This window comes from Stenella coeruleoalba (assembly GCF_951394435.1).
Source record: "Stenella coeruleoalba genome assembly, chromosome: 10".
NCBI lineage: Eukaryota > Metazoa > Chordata > Mammalia > Artiodactyla > Delphinidae > Stenella > Stenella coeruleoalba.
Window position 1 is genome coordinate 18,516,476 of NC_137156.1, and position 18,660 is coordinate 18,535,135.

Below are 18,660 nucleotides of genomic sequence, written 5' to 3' on the forward strand. Positions count from 1 at the left end.
TTTGTTGTTAATGGTGGAGGTCAACCATTTGGAAGTAATTTGCAGACATGATGACAATTCACCTCTAAATACTTCATTATGCATTTCTTGAGAATAAGAACATTTTCCTACAAACCCACAATACAAAGAAAACACCATTAAAATTAATTTAACTATATCTATGTTATTCCACAGTGTTGAGACATGACATGAATTTTTTGAAGACTTCAGGCCAACTTTCATGCAGATTTTCCTATAGTCTGGCTCTCTTTGACCGTTTTCTCATGACTGACTACATGTATACTAACTTTTTTTTTGACGAAAACACCATATAAGGGGGCTTCCCTGGTGGCGCGGTGGTTGGGAGTCCGCCTGCCGATGCTGGGGACGCGGGTTCGTGCCCCGGTCCGGGAAGATCGCACATGCCGCGGAGTGGCTGGGCCCGTGAGCCATGGCTGCTGAGCCTGCACGTCCGGAGCCTGTGCTCCGCAACGGGAGAGGCCACAGCAGTGAGAGGCCCGCGTACCGCAAAACAAACAAACAAACAAACAAAACACCATATAGGGGATGTTGTGTATTTTTATTTGTTTGTTTGTATTGCCTTACATCACATGGCACTTAAGTTTTATTTCCCTATTGGTGAAGATAAATTTGATCACTTGGTTAAGGTGGCACTACAAGATCTGTCCATTGTAAAGGTATCCATTCAATTTATAATAAATCTCCCAGAAATTGGCTTTATTTGATGTACCCAAGTCTTAAGTTTCTCAATAAAGAAAAAAATATCCATAAAAAATTGTGAGTGGTATTTTTAAACCCAATGAATATGCAGTATCCTAACATCATTTACCCAATGATTTTAGCATCTACTGATTATCTTTATCAAAAGATAGTTCAATTTACAAAGTTAATTCATTTGCTACAGTTCAGCAACAACTGTATATATATACATATATATATATATGCCAAATAAAATGATTAAATATGAATTTCTTAATCTTAATCTCTCCATAACATTATCCACTCCAGGATAACCTAAAATACTGAGGCCAACAAACACATTTAGTTGTTTGTTGGCATATAAACGATAGGTTGGGTAAAGCCTTGGGGACCAGAGCTACATTGTTTATGAACCAGTGCTAATTAGAAATTAAGCATCTGCAAAATACCAGTTATCAATGGGAAAATACTGTTAACATTTTGAAATTGCTCAGAAATTACCTGGATTGTTTTTCTGTCTCTCTCACTTTAATCAAGCCCTGTCCAGATTGTTTATTTAACTGGATAGAAAATGAAAGCAAAAGGGGCATTTGGAAAGCAGAATTATGATGTCAAAACCCGTCTATAAATCTTTTATTTTCTTTCACTTTTTTTGTTACACCCAGTGTGACCCAGTAATCTATTTGGAATCAGAATTAAAAGAGCATTTGACAGTTGTGAAATGTATGTTTAAGTTGATACTTCTGATTAGTTGTACAATTTATCTTGAACAAATTACCAGATTAACTACATCATATCTTCAATACTGGGGGTTTTCCACAATTTCAAAATTGGGGTCTTCTTCAAATACGAAGTTAGGAAATGTAGGTATGTCTCCCTTACTGTACACCTGCTTGAGCTTAAAAAAGCTCCCTCTCCCCCTCTGGCTAATACTGCAGGCCAATGTCAACAGATCCTCCAGATGCCTATTGCTTGGATTTGTATTCTCTAATCCTGTCCATGAAGATGAAGCTTCTATATAGGATCGATTTCTTTATTAAATGCCATGCTCTAACACCAATGTCACTCTGCAAATGGACTGACAACGCCAAGGGAATGACAGAAGACACTTGAAGAGGCTCTGAGGAACAATGGTGCTTCTATTACCTGCACTCAGTCCCCAGCTCCCAGAACCACTGCAGCTGCCCTGGATCACCCCACCCGCCTTCCTGCCAAGGCAATGCATTATGGGCCACCACTTCGGTTTGTAGATTCTCATGGGACAGGAAGCATCTGGGAAACAATCAACTAGAATTTTTTCACTGAGGCATTTTTAAGAGAGGCATTAGAAATAATACCAGATGCACTCTCTTACCCAAATTTGAAAAAACGAGAAAGACACAGTGGACAAACACTTCTTACACAGGTCTGGTCAACACTCCTACTAGGGAGGTTTAACGGTCCTAGAGAAGGCAAGTAAAATTATGAAGGAATTTGAGCAATAGGAAATTACACTGAAAAATGAAAGCGAGACCTATGATTTTCGAAAGTCAAAGACGAAGTGACATTATAAGAGCAACACAAAACATTATGGAGGGTGCCAAAGCCAAGAATACTAAAAACACTTGCGACACAGCAAAGGAGGTAATTTTAGGGTCTGTAAAGTTTCACATAGTTGCAAGTAAAAAACTTAGAACACATTTCCATCTAAAGACTTATAGGCTGAAAATATAAATTTAAGAAGTTTGACATAAATTAACGGGTGACATATTCATACCTGAGGGTAAATACAAGCTAAGAATATTTGAGAAGAACTATGTGAAGGGCAACTACCTTTTTTTCTCATTAAAATAAAAATTTTCATCTATTTGCAGAGATAGGCTCCTGAAAAAGTAACACCAGGGAGCAATATAACAAACCTTATAGTTCTATATTTTAGACCATGTACTTCCTTATTTTTGAGATTTGTATTACTTCTGCTTTCAAAAACACCACAATAAGGAAAAACCACAATTATACTTTTGTGTGTTGATTTCCAAATTATTATTTTTCTAATTTAAAAATAAAACACATTCATTTCTGAGAATAATAATAAAGAGGATTAATGCATTATCTCACAACTAAGTGGTCGCTACTAACATTTATTGTATTTTTTTCCATTTTCTTTTTCTAATTATTTACTTTTATATTTGGTTCACACTGTATTTACTATATTTGTAGTTGTATATGCTCATATATTGATTTTTTTTTTTTTAATTTGTGAGGTTGGAGTCTATTAGAAGAGGAACATCTGTCTATATCACATATTTGGGCTCCTGACAGTAAAATGAAATAATGTAACAAAAACTTTACTAGGCCAATAAAGTAGGTCTCCTGGTAAGGTGAGCTTTCAAAATCCTGCCAGAGCTTCTCCGTTCAGCATCATAGGTAAAAAAGGTCATTTGTGTGCAAATTTTTTTTGACTCATTCTAAACCTGCTGAATGATCTATTTTAATTAATGTAAATCTGTAAGGCGTCCCTTTTCTATAGCTTAGCCAATGTCACCATTCCTAACTGTCCTTGGGTGGCATAGCTCTCAGCAGGCACAAGGTAGTTTTTCTTTGGATTCTGGGGACCTTCTGGGAAGGAAGCTTTAAAACTGACTCTGAGATTTGGTGACTGGGTTGGGGTGGCCATGACTGAAATCTGGGGGCAGGAAAGAACAATAAAGGTCCCGGAGAAGAACTCACTGTGAGGAGAGCAGAGCCATCTGGGTTTTCTAACAGGCTCTGGAATTTCATGGAGAAGACTTGATAACAGGGTGTGTCTGAAGCTGGTACAAACAGAGGGCTCAGCTACCTTATCACAGGATCATGTTTGGGAGATACCAGCTATGCCTAAGTGTGAACCAGAAGATCTCTTTCTCTCACCCAATTCTGCAGCACGACCAGGGCCTGTGCAGAGATCTGGGCTGCCAAGGGCATTGTAGTGCACACTGCCCCACACACAGCACCAGGATGGGAGCTGTGTAAGCAAGACCACTGTCACTGATTCCAATTTCATTTTCTCCTTCTCTTCTTAGTTTTGAAAACAGGTCTTTAAATTGAATATGACTCCATGAGTCTTTAGACATTTCAGATAGTGGCTTGAGATGGACATCTTGGACTGTCTGTTATAACAGCCAATTATTAAAGGTGGAAAAACAAATGCAAACAATTCAAAAAAACAATGTCATTGATATATCCAGTGATGCAGATTATAAAATTCTCCTCAGGCATGAAGGAAAGACAAGAAGGCCGATGGCCCTAAAGAGTTGCCTTTGTCCAAATTACTATTGTTTCCGATACAGAGGAGACTAACCAGGTAGAACCATCTGACATCATGAAAGATGTACCCATTCCCTAGCTGATATTTGCAATTTTTTAATTTTGATTTTTTAAACAAAAGTTTAACCATTAAATGCACAGAGGTAAGACTGTCTTTTAATCCTATTTTCTCAGCATTGTTAACTAATTAATATAATTCCATATGAGGAGGAAGTCCTTATATTTTAGTTTTTAAAGGCATAAGCAATTATTGCTACCGTGCTCTCCATTTTTACTACTATGCTCTTCAAGTCTGATTGAATGAGAATACATATTTGCCAAAATCTGTACCCTGTTAATTTTTAATATTCACTTGACTTATTCACACATTATTGGTCATAGCTTGACCAATGATCTGTTTATGTTTTATTTAAGGGTAAGATTATAACCCACCAAATAGCTCACTGTGACCTTTGTTTACTGAATGATTGCCTTGGTAAATGTAACTCTCACTTTTCAGACAATTAAGCAAAGATTTTCAGAAATACAGAATCTCCCCAATCAATAAGGCTTTGAACATTAACTAAATTTTAACTGTGACAAGTACAAGACTAATATGTTCCGAGGTCCACCTCCCAACTAGTCTATGTGAATAATTTTTTTTTTTAAGGAAAAAGAAAAGAAATTCCCTATGCATTTAATCAGGATAGACTAGCCGATATGGAAGCTGTCACTTGAAACAGATGTGGTGTCACTTTTCTCGAATGGATGAAAATGTACCCCCTAAATAAATGATAAACAGGAACCAGCAGCCGCAAAGTGTAAAGAAGAGGGTGAGGGGGTGGGGTAGCCATAATATAAATAAATAAATAAATAAATAAATAAGAAAGCCAAAGGGGTTTTTACCAAGTGCAATGATAAATCTCTCTGGGCTCTTGTTGTTGGGTTTATTTGGAAGACAGGAGGCATCATCTGGGTGCTCCTTGAACCATGTTATCTTTACCTGTACTCAGCTGGGCAATTGCATTTTTACTTCAGGGACAGTGAAAAGGATGGAAGAAATCAAAACAAAGCAGGGCAATAAAAAAAGAGACAGTGCTCACAAACTTGAGTTATTGCTAGCATCATAATAATGTCCCTTTCAGCTAACCTTTTCACCAGGCTGGGATCCAGGAACTGAGAGTCTGTGGGAATTTCGCATCCATTGCTTCTTCAACTTGCAAAGATGGAACAGTCAGGATGAGTTACTACCTAGACAGAAAAATGAAATATTTAAAGCTGCAGAAAGTGGTAAAACTAATAAATTATATTATATCCCTGTCAGCTATTTTCTTACTATAAACTCTGGGATTGAAGGAGATGTGTTTAAAGGATAAGTGAACAAAAGGGACTTGAAAGATTTGAAAATATTTATTGGGAATGTGGTAGCATCACATATGGGGAGAGATCTCTTTTCATTTGTGAAAGCATCCGAAAGATCATGTTCATTTTTTTCCAAAATAAGGATTAGTTTAGAGCATTAATATCATTTCTCCTGTCTTTGTTGAAACTATAACTCAGTATCAAAAGTAGACAAGTCAGGGACCAGCAGAATGGGAAGGACATTAAAGTGGGATCTTAGCACTAATGCTGTCAATGAGAATGCTATTTTCCCAGTAACCATTACATAACGTCCAAACTTCCATCTTCCGATCTACCATCAAGTCAGGAAGCACTTCAAGTCATGATCACAACCAGGACTCTTGAGAGTTCTTGGTTATTATTCTGGGCTGTGAGTAGGAAGAGACAGGGCAGACTCTCCAAGGTCCTTCCAACTTCGGGATGTCACTTGGCTCCCAACCACGGCCTTACGTTTAGGTTTTGTAACGGCAGACCCCTTGGTACTTCCATGTGCCAAAATCTCTTCCAGTTACTGTGGCTGCATAACAAACTATCCCCAAATTTAATGTCATAAAGTAACCATTTCTTATGCTCATGGATTGTGTGGTTCAGGAGTTCAGACAAGATACAGCAGAGATAACTTCCTCTGCTCCATTATGTGTGCCTCAGTGGAAGACCCAACGCTGGAATTAGAATCATCGGAAGGCTTGCAAATTCCCTGGTGGGGTCCAGTGGTTAGACCTTGGGCACTTTCACTATGGTGGCCTAGTTTTAATCCCTGGTCAGAGAACTAAGATCCCGCAAAACGCAGAACATGGGCAAAAAAAAAAAAAAAAAAAAAATCATCATCAAATAATCTGAGGGCTCATTCACTCAGTGTCTGGCTGTTAATGTTGACTGTGGGCCAGGAGCCTGGGTTCCTCTCCCTGTGGGCCTCTCCATTTGACCTCTCTAAGTGAACTAGTCTGGGCTTCCTATCAGGATAGTGGCTGGATTTCAAGGGCAAACATTCCAAGAGAAACAGAGAGAGCCAAGAGGAAGTCATATTGCCCTTTCTAATCTAGCTGCGCAAGTCATGTATTGTATTCGTACCATGCTCTATTTAATGGAAAAGTCAGAAGGTGAAGGGGAGGGGGAAAGGAGGCTTCACCTCTTCATAGGGAGTAGCAAAGTTCTGGAAGAGCATGAGAGAACAGAAGTATTGCTGTGACATTTGGGGGAAATTCAATCTGCCCCAATGAGGAAACTAAAGTGCACAATAGTTGAGATGTACTCAACAGATGCATATCCGGCAGGTGGTGGGGCGGAGAACCAATTTCTCTTTCTTAGACTCCAAAACCTTTCTTCTTTCGAATATACAGCAGTGAGGAAATATAAAGCCCAGCTGAATGGGAGTTGTTCTCAATGCGGAAGTGACATCTTTAGGGAAATAAATGTTTATAAAGAGACAAAAATGAAAACACACTGAGCTACTTCACAAAATTGACATCATACCTGCCTGGCCTGAAGGAATTAAATATTATTTGAATGTGTTCTTGTAAATTTTAGCCATGAAGCTTTTAACTTTAAAACTCTTGAGTTTTAAATTGGTAGATATTATAGCTAAGGAATCTGAAGATGTAAACTGTATTATTGACTTTAATATGTAAATATGAAAGGAATACTCAAGGTATATATAATAACAAATCAGGACCTGAACAAAATAATGTGATATATGAGATATTTGCCAGTATCAAAGGAATGCCATTGGACAGAACAAACATTTCTGCTGTTACTCTAACAAGCTAAAATATAAAGCATGCTGAATTAAATCTGACCTTTAAAAAACTGTTAGTGATTATAACTTAATATTATATATGTTGAAAGACATAAAATGTTTTAATCAAGTTATTCTACATAAATGTTATACTATGAGGGCAATCACTTTATTTAAAATACTATAGCTAAAGAAAGAATCAGTATTAAGAAAAAAAAAAAATATATATATATATATATTACCAGGGAATAAGAGATACACTTAATACAATGACATCTTAGCCTGACTTTTACCCAAGCAGAGCAGTAGTCAAATTCTTGTATGCAGTTAGTTGATTTGGGAGTGTGTTGCAAGGAAGCAAGGATGCAGAGAGTGAAGTAAAAGAGCTAGCAGGAAAAAACAACACACGGGTGAGTTTCTGCGTTAGTCACCCAATCCCAACAGAAGCTTCTGAGAACACTAACAGACCAGATCTCTCATCTCTATGCCTGGAGAATGAAATTCCATCCCTCCGTAGACAATGATGCAAACGGCAGTCACTCCTGGGTTGCACATGCTGAGAGCAGAGCAAGTCCCAACAGTGTCCCTGCCCCCTTTATATCAGAGGAGCCACAGGGCAGGGAGTGAGAGGGATGCAGCAGAGGACGGAGGCAATGTGTACGGTCCAAATATCCCCCTGCAAGACTAGAGTATTAAAGTGTAATTGATACAAAATGAAATGCACAGACCTTAAGTTTTCAGTTCAAGGAGTGTTGACTGTTTTATATACAAGTGAAATCATCATTCTAAACAAGAAATGATTGTCACCATCACCCTAGAAAATTTCCTAAAGTCTCTTTCTCATCAATTCTCTCAAACACTTTATTATTTCTATCACATAATATTGAGAGATTAACTTAAATTTGTTAGTCTGCTTTATAACAATATAAATGTAATAAAAATATATGCTCCAATGTATGACTTTTTTCACTCAACATGTTTTTGAAGTTCATCCCTGTTTTTATGTGCATAAGTTGTACATTTGTTTTTATGGTTGGGTAATATATTTTTTTGTTGGAATATGCCACAATTTGTTTTTCTGTATTTTTTTTTGAATTTTGAATTTTATTTTATTTTTTATACAGCAGGTTCTTATTAGTTATCTATTTTACACATATTACTGTACGCATGTCAATCCCAATCTCCCAATTCATCCCACCACCACCCGCTTACCACTTTCCCCGCTTTGTGTCCATACACTTTTTCTCTACATCTGTGTCTCTATTTCTGCCCTACAAACCGGTCCATCTGTACCATTTTTCTAGGTTCCACATATATGCATTAATATATGATATTCGTTTTTCTCTTTCTGACTTACTTCACTCTATATGACACTCTCTAGATCCATCCACATCTCTACAAATGACCCAATTTTGTTCCTTTTTATGGCTGAGTAATATTCCATTGTATATATGTACCACTTCTTCTTTATCCATTCGTCTGTCGATGGGCATTTAGGTTGCTTCCATGTCCTGGCTATTGTAACTGGTGCTGCAATGAATATTGGGGTGCATGTGTCATTTTGAATTATGGCTTTCTCTGGGTATATGCCCAGTAGTGGGATTGCTGGGTCATAAGGTAATTCTATTTTTAGTTTTTTAAGGAACCTCCATACTGTTCTCCATAGTGGCTGTATCAATTTACATTCCCACCAACAGTGCAAAAGGGTTCCCTTTTCTCAACACCCTCTCCAGCATTTGTTGTTTGTAGATTTTCTGATAATGCCCATTCTAACTGGTATGAGGTGATACTCATTGTAGTTTTGATTTGCATTTCTCTAATAATCAGTGATGCTGAGCAGCTTTTCATGTGCTTCTTGGCCATCTGTATGTGTTCTTTGGAGAAAAGTCTATTGAGGTCTTCTGCCCATTTTTTTTGATTGGGTTGTTTGTTTTTTTTAATATTGAGCTGCATGAGCTCTTTATATATTTTGGAGATTAATCCTTTGTCCATTGATTCATTTGCAAATATTTTCTCTCATTCTGAGGGTTGTCTTTTCGCTCTGTTTGTAGTTTAATTTGCTTTGCAAAAGCTTTTAAGTTCCATTAGGTCCCATTTGTTTATTTTTGTTTTTGTTTGATTACTCTAGGAGGTGGATCAAAAAAAAATCTTGCTGTGATTTATGCCAAAGAGTGTACTTCCTATGTTTTCCTCTAAGAGTTTTATAGTGTCTGGTCTTACATTTAGGCCCTTCATCCATTTGGAGTTTACTTTTGTGTATGGTGTTAGGGAGTGTTGTAATTTCATTCTTTGACATGTAGCTATCCAGTTTTCCCAGCACCACTTATTGAAGATGTTGTCTTTTCTCCATTGTATATCCTTGCCTCCTTTGTCATAGATTAGTTGACCATAGGTGCATGGGTTTATCTCTGGGCTTTCTATCCTATTCCATTGATTTATATTTCTGTTTTTGTGCCAGTACTATACTATCTTGATTACTGTAGCATTGTAGTATAGTCTGAAGTCAGGGAGTATGATTCCTCCAGATCCGTTTTTCTTCCTCAGGATTGCTTCGGCTATTCGGGGTCTTTTGGATCTCCATACGAATTTTAAGATTTTTTGTTCTAGTTCTGTAAAAAATGCCACTGGTAATTTGATAGGGATTGCATTGAATCTGTAGATTGCTTTGGGTAGTATAGCCATTTTCACAATATTAATTCTCCCAATCCAAGAACATGGTATATCTCTCCATCTGTTTGTGTCATCTTAGATTTCTTTCATCAGTGTCTTAATAGTTTTCTGAGTACAGGTCTTTTACCTCCTTAGGTAGGTTTATTCCTCGGTATTTTATTCTTTTTCTTGCAATGGTGAATGGGATCGTTCCTTAATTTCTCTTTCTGATCTTTCATTCTTAGTGTATAGGAATGCAAGAGATTTCCGTGCATTAATTTTGTGTCCTGCAACTTTACCAAATTCATTGATTAGCTCTGGTAGTTTTCTGGTAGCATCCTTAGGATTCTCTATGTATAGTATCATGTCACCTGAAAACAGTGACAGTTTTACTTCTTTTCCAATTTGTATTCCTTTTATTTCTTGTTCTTCTCTGATTGCCGTGGCTAGGACTTCCAAAACTATGTTGAATAATAGTGACAAGACTTGACATCCTTGTCTTGTTCCTGATCTTAGAGGAAATGCTTTCAGTTTTTCACCATTGAGAGTGATGTTTCTTGTGGGTTTCTCGTATATACCCTTTATTACGTTGACATAGGTTCCCTCTATGCACATTTTCTGGTGAGTTTTTATCATAAATGGGTGTTAAATTTTGTCAAAAGCTTTTTCTGCATCTATTGAGTTGATCATATGGTTTTTTATTCTTCAATTGGTTAATATGGTGTATCATATTGATTGATTTGTGTATATTGAAGAATCCTTGCATCCCTGGGATAAATCCCGCTTGATCATGGTGTATGATCCTGTTAATGTGTTGTTGGATTCTGTTTGCTAGTATTTTGTTGAGGATTTTTGCATCTATATTCATCAGTGATATTGGTCTGTAATTTTCTTTTTCTGTAGTATCTTTGTCCGGTTTTGGTATCAGGGAGATGGTGGCCTCATAGAATGAGTTTGGGAGTGTTCCTTCCTCTGCAAATTTTTGGAAGAGTTTGAGAAGGATGGGTTTTAGCTCTTCTCTAAATGTTTGACAGAATTGACCTATGAGGCCATCTGGTCCTGGACTTTTGTTTTTTGGAAGATTTTTAATCACAGTTTCAATTTCATTACTTGTGATTGGTCTGTTCATGTTTTCTATTTCTTCCTGGTTCAGTCCTGGAAGGTTATACCTTTCTAAGAATTTGTCCACTTCTTCCAGGTTGTCCATTTTATTGGCATAGAGTTGCTTGTAGTAGTCTCTTATGATGCTTTGTATTTCTGTGGTGTCTTTTGTAACTTCTCCTTTTTCATTTCTAATTGTATTGATTTGAGTCCTCTACCTCTTTTTCTTGATGAGTCTGGCGAAAGGTTTATCAATTTTGTTTATCTTCTCAAAGAACCACCTTTAGTTTTATTGATTTTTGTATTGTTTTCATTGTTTCTATTTCATTTATTTCTGCTCTGATCTTTATGATTTCTTTCCTTCTACTAACTTTGGGTTTTGTTTTTTCTTCTTTCTCTTGTTCCTTTAGGTGTAAGGTTAGATTGTTTATTTGAGATTTTTCTTGTTTCTTGAGGTAGGATTGTATTGCTATAAACTTCCCTCTTAGAACTACTTTTGCTGCATGCCATAGGTTTTGGATTGTTGTGTTTTCTTTGTAAGTTGTCTCTCAGTATTTTCTGATTTCCTCCTTGATTTCTTTAGTGATGTCTTTGTTATTTAGTAATATCTTTTTGGGCTTCCATGTGTTTGGGTTTTTTACATTTTTTTCTCTGTAATTGATTTCTAATCTCTTAGTGTTGTGGTCAGAAAAGATGCTTGATATGATTTCAATTTTCTTAAATTTACCGAGGCTTGATTTGTGACCCAAGACGTGATCTATTCTGGAGAATGTTCCATGTGCACTTGAGAAGAAAGTGTATTCTGTTGTTTTTGGATGGAATGTCCTAAAAATATCAATTAAATCTATTTGGTCTATTTTGTCATTTAAAGCTTGTGTTTCCTTATTAATTTTCTGTCTGGATGATCTGTCCATTGGCGTAAGTGAGGTGTTAAAATCCCCCACTATTATTGTGTTAGTGTCAGTTTCCTCTTTTACAGCTGTTAGCAGTTAGTTGCCTTATGTATTGAGGTGCTCCTATGTTGGGTGCATACATATTTATAATTGTTATATCTTCTTCTTGGATTGATCCCTTGATCATTATGTAGTGTCCTTCCATGTCTCTTGTAACATTCTTGATTTTAAAGTCTATTTTATCTGATATGAGTATTGCTACTCCACCTTTCTTTTGATTTCCATTTGCATGGAATATCTTTTTCCATCCTCTCACTTTCAGTCTGTATATGTCCTTAGTTCTCAAGTGGGTCTCTTGTAGACAGCATATATATGGGTCTTGTGTTTGTATACATTCAGCAAGCCTGTGTCTTTTGGTTGACGCATTTAATCCATTCACAGTTAAGGTAATTAGCAATATGTATGTTCCTATTACCATTTTCTTAATTGTTATGTGTTTGTTTTTGTAGGTCCTTTTCTTCTCTTGTGTTTCCCACTTAGAAAAGTTCCTTTAGCATTTGTTGTAGAGCTGGTTTGGTGGTGCTGAATTTTCTTAGCTTTTGCTTGTCTGTAAAGCTTTTGATTTCTCCATCGAATCTGAATGAGATCCTTGCTGGTTACTGTAATCTTGGTTGTAGTTTCTTGCCTTTCATCCGTTTAAATATATTGTGCCACTCCCTTCTGGCTTGTAGAGTTTCTGCTGAGAAATCAGCTGTTAATCTTATGGGAGTTCCCTTGTATGTTGTCATTTTTCCCTTGTTGCTGTCAATAATTTTTCTTTGTCATTAATTTTTGTCAATTTGATTACTATGTGTCTTGGCATGTTTCTCCTTGGGTTTATCCTGCCTGGGACTCTCTGCACTTCCTGGACTTGGGTGGCTATTTCCTTTCCCATGTTAGGGAAGTTTTCGACTATAATCTCTTCAAATATTTTCTTGGGTCCTTTCTCTCCCTCTTCTCCTTCTGGGACCCCTATAATGCGAATGTTGTTGCATTTAATGTTGTTCCAGAGGTCTCTTAGGCTGTCTTCATTACTTTTCATTCTTTTGTCTTTATTCTGTTCCACAGCAGTGAATTTCACCATTCTGTCTTCCAGGTCACTTATCCATTCTTCTGCCTCAGTTATTCTGCTATTGATTCCTTCTAGTGTATTTTTCATTTCAGTTATTGTATTATTCATCTCTGTTTGTTTGTTCTTTAATTCTTCTAGGTGTTTGTTCTTTAATTCTTCTAGGTCTTTGTTAAACATTTCTTGCATCTTCTCGATCTTTGCCTCCATTCTTTTTCCAAGGCCCTGGATCATCTTCACTATCATTATTCTGAATTATTTTTCTGGAAGGGTGCCTATCTCCACTTCATTTAGTTTTTTTTCTGGGGTTTTATCTTGTTCCTTCATCTGGTACAAAGTCCTCTGCCTTTTCATTTTGTCTATCTTTCTGTGAATGTGGTTTTCCTTCCATAGGCTGCAGAATTGTAGTTCTTCTTCCACAATTTGTTTATTTATTCCCTCATTGATGGCATTGCATTTTCCACTTTTTAGGAATCAATGAATAAGGTTGCTATGCAAATCCTTGTACAAGCCTTTCTGTGGACATTTGAGGAGTTCTACATGTGATGATGCCATTTTATAGTCCTATTAGTTGTTCCAAAATTCTTGCCAATTATCTTACTGTGGGCTGCTATGGAAAATACCATAGACTGAGTGGATTAAACAACAAACATTTACTTCTCACAGTTCTGGAGGCTAGGAAGTCCAAAATCAAGGGGCCAGCATTTAGTGTCTGGTGAGAGCTCTCTTCCTGGTTTGCAGACTGATGCCTTCTTGCTGTATCTTGACATGTATCTTCCCTCTCTGTTCTTATAAGGGAACTAATCTTGTTCGTGAGGGCTCCACCCTCATGACCCAGTTACCTCCCAAAGGGCTCCACCACCAAATATCATCACATTAGGGATCAGGGCTTCTACATACACATTTTGGTGGAACACAAATATTTAATCCATGGCATCATTGTTGTATATTATCTGTTTTGTTTCATTTTGTAACAATACTCATTCTAGTGGGCTCAGAATGGTATCTCCTTCTGGGTTTAGTTTGCATTTCCCTAAAGAATAACAAAGTCAAGCACCTTTGTAGGTGTTAATTGGCTATTCCTTTATCTTTTGTGTCGTATCTGTTCAATTCTTTGCCCATTTTTAATTGAATTGCATATTAGTTTTCTATTGCTGCTATAACAAATTATCAATACCATAAAACTTAGTGACTTAAAACAATGCAAATTATTACCTTTCTAACCTCTGTAGGTTAGAAATCTGACACAGGTCTCATCGGGCTAAAATCAAAATATTGCAGAGTTTTGTTCCCTTCTGGAGGCTCTAGGGGAGAATCCCTTTCTTTGCTGTTCCAGATTCTAGAGGCTGCTCACATTCCCTATCTTATGGTCCTTCCTCCATCTTCAAAGCCAGGAATGTTGTGTCTGTCCCTCTGACCATTCTTTGAAGTCACATCTCCCTTTCTCTCTGAACTTAGTATTGAAAAGATTCTCTGATTTTAAGAACCCTTGTGATTAGATTGAGCCCACCCAGATAATCCAGAATAATCTCCTGCTCTCAAAATCCTTAATTTTTATTCCACATTCATTTTGCCATGCAAAGTAACATATAGGTTCCAGAAATTAGGAAGTGGGTATGTTTTGGGGGACTCATTATTCTGCCTACCACAAGTCACTTGTTTTCTCATTATTGATCTGTAGGAGTGTTCTATATTTTCTGGATACACACACACACACACACACACACACACACAGTTTTTCCTCAGCTGTAGTTTCTTTTGGTGAGCAGAGAATTTTGATTTTGATGAAGTCCAATTGATAGATTTTCCTTTCATGTCCTTTTCATTTTTGTACTTTTCACATCTTTAAAAAAAATTACTTACTGCAATATTGTGAGGATATTCTCCTATGTTTCCTTCTAGGAGCTTTATTATTCCAGCTTTTATGGTTAGGTTTATGACTCTCCTTGAATTAGTGTATGAAGTGATAACACACTTCACAGTTCTTGTCGTTCATAAAAATATCTAGTTGTCCCAGTACTATCTGTTAAAAGATATCCCACTAAATTGAATTGGTGTTATGGCCATAATTTAGTTCTGTAGGTCTCTTTGTGGTCTGTAGGTCTGTTACATTGATCTCTTTGTCTATGCTGATTCCATTGTCCCACTCTCACATGATTGCAGCACTGCAATAAGTTTTGAAATCAGGTATGAAAAGCCCTCAGTTTTGTCCTTCCTTTAACAATTGTTGTAGTTATTCTAGGTTGTTTACATTTTGATGTAGATTTTAGAATCAGCTTGTCAATTTCTACCAAAATCACACTGAAATTTTGATTGGGATTGCAATGTTTCTGTAAAGAAATGTGAGGAGAAGAGATATATTGAAAATAGTGAGTCGACAGATCCTTGGATATAGTATTTCTCTCCATTACTTAAGCCTAAGAGCAAACATCCACTCTTTTTACCAAATTTGGGAAAGCACTTCCGATATTTCACTATTATAAAGTTAGCTGTAGGTTCTTCATAAATGTCCTTGCTATTAAGGAAGTTTGCCTAATTCTGTAATTTGCTGAGAGGTTTTATTATAAATGGGTGTTGGATTTTATCAAGGGCTTCTTAAATCATCAGTTGAGATAATCATAGGGTTTTTCTCTTCTGTTCATATGGTGAATTACATCAATTTATTTTTATAATGTTAAACAAACCATACATTTCTGATGTAAACCCCCCTGGGAATGATACATTATGCTTTTTTTCTGTATTGGGGGATTTGATTTGCTGTTATTTCTTATAGAATTTGCATCTGTATCATGAGACTTTCTGATCTGAAAGCCTGAAATACTTTTCTTTGCCTGAATTGTCATTATCAGGTTTTGTTTCAGTTACACAAACCTCATAAAAATGAGCTGGGAAGTTTTTCTGTCTCCTCCTAAAATTGGTATTGTTTCTCACGTCTTAAAGTAGAAACTGAGATAGTTGTTTTTACATTTTTCCTCTTTGCTAGTAAATATACTTCTAGCTATAAATTTCCTTCAAAGCATTGTTTTATTATCATTCTACAATTTTTGATATGTTGTATTCTCACATTCATTCCGTTTGAAATCGTTTTGAATATCTCTTGTGATTTTTGTTCTTGACCATAAATTATTTAGAAGTAATTTTGCTTAAATTCCAAATATTTGGGAATCATCTGCATCAGTGATTATACAATGTAAATATATTGTGAGCCACAGATATAAATTTGTATTTTCAAATATTCATATAAAAAAGTTCAAACAAAACAAATAAAATTAAATCTAGTAATATGTTTTAAGTCAGTATCTCTAGCATAAATCATTTCAACAGGTAATCAATGTAAAATTATTTAAAAGATACTTTACACTTTTTTTGTACTAGGTCTGTGATATTTAATGTGCATTTTACCCTTACAACACATCTCAATTTAGCTTAACCACATTTTAAGTGCTCAAGAGGCACATGTGGTCACATGTTACCATATTAGACAGCATAACCCTAGCAAGGTGGAATTCTGCTTTTTCCTAGGAGTCCCCATCTTAGGTCTCTGTCTCCGCTAACATACTTGATATAGAAATATTAAAAGAGAAACTAAGGTCTGCACAAATCCAATTTCCTATTACAATATCTGTACAATACACAATTTAGTAAGCTCAGACCTGAGTTCTATTTGTGAGTGTAGAAATTGAATAGTAACTTCAAGCGGTCATTTAACTTTTCTGTTCTCAGTTACTTCAGCTGTTAAAAGATAAGCCACCTTCTTATGTTTCAAGGCATCGTTGGACAGATTAAATAGAATAGCAGATGTGAAAGCAACGTCTAAATGTATAAATATATCTTATATTCGCACAACATGTATTATTAATATTTTCTCAAGTTCTTAGAAGATGAGTGTTTGATAACAAAAACATCACTCTCCCATGCAAATGCTCACTCCTTTGGATAAAGTCTGTATCAGTATATGGGTAGTAAAGTGAGAAAGCACTGACATAACATGTATACCTCACTTCAGGGATAAAGGACATTTTCATGTTTTGCTTTCTTTGTGCAACTGAGCTCAATATTCAGTATGCATTTCTCTTTGATGTTGTTGTCTTTTTATATATATATATATATATATGTATGTATGTGTTACACGTTCTCAGGAAATATCCACAACTTAACCGATTCCTGGTTTATCATTTCTTTGAGGAGGATTTATCCTAAATGAATATTTGAAATGAGCTACTTTCTAACTGTATGAGAGAAAAAGAAACAGGGAGTCTCATATATAATGTTTGCACATGATTAAAACAAATTCTTCACTTCCTTAGGCCTCATGACTTTCAACCCATCACTCTTCATTACACTGAGTTCCATTTTTACGTGCTTTTATATTAGAAAAAGAAAGAGTTAGCGATTCCAGTAGTTCAGTATCACTTTCTGTCTTCTTCTTTCATCTTGGTGGAGAGCAAAAACGTTTGGAGGTCGTGTTTATTGAGTCACCCTACATAAGGCATTAGAGGCTCCAACAAGTCATATTTGCAGGTAACATGCATATTGTTCTGGGGCAGCATTCACTTGTTTCAGCCTCCTCACCTTCCACTCTCTGTCCTCACCACACTCACACAGCCCTTGGGTTTTATTGAGTTTAATGACTGCTCTTAAATGTTATGGGAAAGAGAGCAGAGTCAGGAAAAAGTAGGTGCCATAAAAAATGTGCAAGCAAAGTAGCATTGTCACTGGTACTGCTGGAGTGCAGATCCCGGTGTGATGGCCTCTGTGTAAGTCTTTCCTGCGCCCAGTGAAAAATGAAAACAACATTGTAATAAATTAGCTGGAACTACACTTCCCTAGGGTTTAGTGACAGCATGATAAATAACCCTATGCATGTACGATCTGGCTTTCCCTCTGCCAAGGTTTTCTACCATAATATTTTCAGGCCTTAAGTCATGGTCATCAACACTTGATTAATACAAGGAGGGAAAGTTAAGATAACACTAGGGTGTATTTCCTTGGACAATGCAAGATATTAACAGTATAATATTGTATCTGGGTTAAGTTTTTATTGGTCATTATAAGGATGATCATTTTCATATATAATTAGTAATTGAAATGTTCCAACCTTTCTCATAAAGTAAATACCTTGAATAAACCTAGAGGCATCTCTTAAGTTTGTTTATCTCTGTTTTTGAGGTGTATTTCCTGGGACTTATTTTCTAATTTTTGTGAAGAAGGTGCTTAAACCTGGCAGCATGATTTGTGTGCAAAATTTATTCCTCAGTACATTTTCCATTACATATATATGGAACATATATGTATATAAATATATAAATTATGTGTATAATACAACTGTGTTTTATAAATATGTATATCACATTCACTTAACCCAAATCCATCAAATAAATTCAGTTATATTTGTATAACTTTCACAGGGAAGGATTAACTTAGCATATAATTTTTCTAGCTAAACTACTATTGTTAGAAATAAATCTGTATTTACTCGTTCTAGACCAGTCATCTTTTTCTTCTGATGAATAAAAGGTAAGCCAGAAACATTTCTTTGCCATTAATTATTGCACTAGAGAAAATGAATGTTCAAGTAAATAACAATAAAACTGATTTTTACTGAATGCAAAGCTGGATAAAACAAGAATACAGGGCTTCCCTGGTGGCTCAGTGGTTAAGAATCTGCCTGCCAATGCAGGGGACACAGTTTCGAGCCCTGGTCCGGGAAGATCCCACATGCCGCGGAGCATTCAAGCCCGTGTGCCACAACTACTGAGCCTGCGTTCTACAGCCCACGAGCCACAACTACTGAGCATACACGCCGCAAC

At 36.3% G+C, this 18,660-nt stretch overlaps 1 long non-coding RNA gene across 1 annotated transcript in view; it reads right to left on the minus strand.

Annotated features, from left to right (window-relative positions):
• LOC307193312 overlaps nt 1–18,660 on the minus strand; it is a 768,132-nt gene that overhangs the window by 72,929 nt on the left and 676,543 nt on the right. Inside the window, exon 11 of the long non-coding RNA XR_013830296.1 lies at nt 5,114–5,214. This is a non-coding gene — a long non-coding RNA (uncharacterized lncRNA). The remainder of the gene's footprint in view (nt 1–5,113; nt 5,215–18,660) is intronic.